This window comes from Lepidochelys olivacea (genome assembly GCF_965140295.1).
Source record: "Lepidochelys olivacea isolate rLepOli2 genome assembly, chromosome: 5".
Classification (NCBI taxonomy): Eukaryota; Metazoa; Chordata; order Testudines; family Cheloniidae; genus Lepidochelys; species Lepidochelys olivacea.
In genome coordinates this window covers 236971-241351 of record NC_140415.1, presented here as the reverse complement: position 1 = coordinate 241351, position 4381 = coordinate 236971, and positions in this window count along the sequence as shown.

Sequence of the window (4381 nt, the reverse complement as noted above, 5' to 3'; positions counted from 1 at the left end):
TGTAAGACATGAGAGGGAATTCTCCTGCTCTACTCAGCATTGGTGAAGCCTCAGCTGGAGTACTGTGTCCAGCTCTGGGCTCCCCACTTTAACAAAGATGTGCACAAATTGAACATAAGAATGGCCATATTGGGTCAGACCAAAGGTCCATTTAGCCCAGTATCCTCTCTTCCGACAGTGGCCAAAGCCAGGTGCCCCAGAGGGAATGAACAGGACAGGTAATCATCAAGTGATCCATCTCCTGTCACCCATTACCAGCTTCTGGCAAACAAAGGCTAGGGACACCATCCCTGTCCATCCTGGCTAATAGCCATTGATGGATCTATCCTCCATGAACTTATCTAGTTCTTTTTTGAACCCTGTTATAATCTTGCCCTTCACAACATCCTCTGGCAAAGAGTTCCACAGGTTGACTGTGCATTGTGTGAAGAAATATTTCCTTTTGTTTGTTTTAAACCTGCTGCCTATTCATTTCATTTGGTGACCCATAGTTCTTGTATTATGAGGAGTAAATAATACTTCCTTATTTACTTTCTCAACACCAGTCAAGATTTTATAGACTTCTATATCAATTGGAGAGAGTCCAGAAGAGAGCAACAAAATGATAACAGGTTTAGTCAACCTGACTGATGAAGAATGGTTAAAAACCTGGATATGTTTAGTCTTGAGAGAAGAAGACTGAGGGGGCACCTGATAACAACCTTCAAATATATTAAGGGCTGTTTTAAAGAGGACCATGACCAATTGTTCTCCATGTCCACTAAGGGTAGGACACTTAGTAATTGTCTGAGTCTGCAGCAAGGGAGGGTCAGATTAGATATTAGGAAAAACTTTTAAACTATGAGGGCAGTTAAATTCTGGGACAGGTGACCTGGGAAGGCTGTGGAATCCCTGTCATTAGAGGCTTCTAAGAGCAGCTTAAACAAACACCTGTCAGGAATAATCTAGATCAATAGTTCTCAAAAAAAGTTTCTTGGAACACTTGAAAATTTCTAAGGGCCTCAGTGGACCAACATCTTTCCAAATGTTGTTTGTCCCGTTAGCTAACTATTGTAAAGCACTTTGGATAAAAGCGCTATATAAAAAAAACCTTAATAATAAACATTTTTTTGTTCTACAAATAAAAGCACACAACTCATATTTTAATATCAGTAGTCTTTCTAATGTGATGGATGTGCCCTCTCTCCCCTGCTGAGGCAGCCCCCAAACTAGAGCTGGGAAGAAGGCAGGTATCTCCCCCTCCCCAGCAGCCACAGAGCTGAAGCTGGGAAGGAGAGGGGGGGTCTCTCCTTCTCTCCCCAGCCACAGCAGCCACAGACCTGGGGCTGGGGAGGAGGGCCATCGCTCCCCGGCAGCCACAACCCTGAAAGCTGGGGAAAGTCACCTCTTTCCCTGGCTGCTGCAGCCCTGCATGTCCCAAATTCCCTTCACCCCACTGCGCCCTCTCACCTACCGCTTTCTGCTTATTGCCCCCAAGGCCATCACCTCACCTTACATGTGTGTCTTCTCAAGGGTCCAGGCACCTAATTAGTGGAGCCACGCCTGCACGGCTCCACTAATTAGGTGGGTGACCCTTCATTCTCTTGTGTGCGGCTGCCCAGACATGCATCTTAGACGGAACTATCCACAGAACACCTGAATGGAGCTTGCAGACCACTAGTGGTCTGCGGACCACAGTTTGAGAACCTCTGGTGTAGATCTACTTAATCCTGCCTCAGCACAGGGGGATGGACTAGATATCTTTCTGAGGTCCCTTCCATACCTACAGTTCTCTGAGTCTATGATAATGTGCCAGTAAATATTCATGGAGAGTCACAGGGGGTGGGGAGGTACCAGAGAAAGGCAACAGTGAACAGGATCCTAATCTTCACCAAAGGAGAGGAGCAATCCTTGCAAGTGCTGTCTGTGAACTCTCATCTCTTTCCCTCGAAAACACCATCTCACACCCCTTGTGCTGTCTGTAACCTTGGTGAAGTGTTTCTCATGTCTCTGGAAGGGCCACAGCCCCAGACACGGCACACCTTACAGGACAGGACTCCTTAGGCTGTAGAGGAAGGATAGCCAAGTGATTAGGTCTCAAATATGGGCCTTGGGAGACTCAGGTTCAATTCCTTGCACAGACTTCCTGTGGGACCTTGGGCAAGTCACTTAGGGTATGTTGACACTAGAGCTGGAAGGTGTCAATTCCAGCTCAAGAAGACATACCCACATTAGCTCTCATCAAGTGAGCTTGCTAAAAATAAAGTGTAGCCCCCAGAGCACGCGTGGCAGGAGGTGTTAGCCATCCTGAGTACAATCCCGTCTGAGACCACAGGTATGCACTCAAAGCAGCCAGCCCCTCCACAGCACCTATACCTTCTATTTCAGCAAAAACAACAAGGAGTCCTTGTGGCACCTTAGAGACTAACACATTTATTAGGGCACAAGCTTTTGTGGGCTAGAACCCACTTCATCAGATGCATGCAGTGGAAAACACAGTAGGAAGACACACACACACACACACACACACTAACAGAGAGAGAGAGAACGTGAAAAAATGGGTGTTGCCATAGCCCATGAAAGCTTATGCCCTAATAAATGTGTTAGTCTCTAAGGGCCACAAGGACTCCTCGTTCTTTTTGCTGATACAGACTAACACGGCTACCACTCTGAAACTTCTATTTCAGCGTGCTAACTCAATCAGCGTTAGTGTGTGGGTCTCCTCATGCCGGAATTTAACCTTCCAGTTCCAGCATAGACATACCCAGGGCTTGTCTGTGCCTCAGACCCCATTTGTAGAACAGGGATAATAGAAGTGCTGCCCTCACAACTCGTAAGGATAAATGCAGTCACAATTGTGAGGGGCCCCTCTCTTGTGGGCCCCTCTCTTCTTCCATCCAGGTGGCTTTGTTCAGCGCCTAGTGCCCTCGTCCACTTAGGTATTTCCTGAGATAGGCTCTACAAGGAGGGGATGACAGCCCCTTATTAATGCCCATTGCCTGTATCCCAAATCCAATCCAGACTGCATTCCCGGCTTCAACACAAAGGTTCATGCTTGGTTTTATGGTCTCATTTTTACAATGTAGATAGTCCTTTGGAAGGTCACACCAAGCACACACAGCGTACTTATCACCTTCACATTTCCAAAGCAGCATTCCCCACTCCAGGGTCTCCCATGCCCTGTGTCCTAGGTGCATGCATGGTAAGCCCTGGCTGGAGACTTAGCTTGAGTCCAGCTTGCTGACTACCTTCCATGCCTCTGATTCCTCTCTATATCAAAGGTGACTCGTTGACAAACACTGAACTGTCACATCACGCTAAAGAACCAAGAACTGGGAGCAAATAGCCAAGAGTGTGTAGAGGGTAATTGTACCATGAGTGAGGCAGATCTATAACCCCTTTGCACCACACGCAACCTATGTCCTTAGCCACAGTCACTATACAGTCCTCCCCATTCTAAGTTTCTGAGCAAATCACACCAGAGACACTTGATGGCTTTGTCTGGCAGATCTACAAAATGAAGGGGGTAAGTTAATAGTACACATCACTCAACTGAGGAGCGCTAATGAATCTAGAGAAGGTTGTTATCTACCTGTGTATTTACATACGCTGGCTAGGCCTCAGCTCATGTAGTGCAGGAGAGCTGCTATAGTAAATGTCATCACACCATGCAGAGACTTGGGGTATGTCTACACTACGAAATTAGATCCAATTTATAGAAGTCGGTTTTTTAGAAATCGGTTTTATATATTTGAGTGTGTGTGTCCCCACAGAAAATGTTCTAAGTGCATTAAGTGCATTAACTCGGTGGAGTGCTTCCACAGTACCGAGGCTAGAGTCGACTTCCAGTGCGTTGCACTGTGGGTAGCTATCCCACAGTTCCCGCAGTCTCCGCTGCCCATTGGAATTCTGGGTTGAGATCCCAATGCCTGATGGGGCTAAAACATTGTCGGGGGTGGTTCTGGGTACATATAGTCAGGCCCCCGTTCCCTCCCTCCCTCCGTGAAAGCAAGGGCAGACAATCGTTTCGTGCCTTTTTTCTTGAGTTACCTGTGCAGACGCTATACCACGGCAAGCATGGAGCCCACTCAGCTCACCGTATGTCTCCTGGGTGCTGGCAGACGTAGTACTGCATTGCTACACAGCAGCAGCAACCCATTGCCTTGTGGCAGCAGACGGTACAGGAGGACTGGTAGCCATCATCGTCATGTCCGAGGTGCTCCTGGTCACCTCTGTGAGGTTGATCAGGAGCACCTGGGGAGACATGGGTGCAGGGACTAAATTTGGAGTGACTTGACCAGGTCATTCTCTTTAGTCCTGCAGTCAGTCCTATTGAACTGTCTTATGGTGAGCAGGCAGGTGATACGATTGCTAGCAGTCCTATTGCATCATCTTCTGTCGA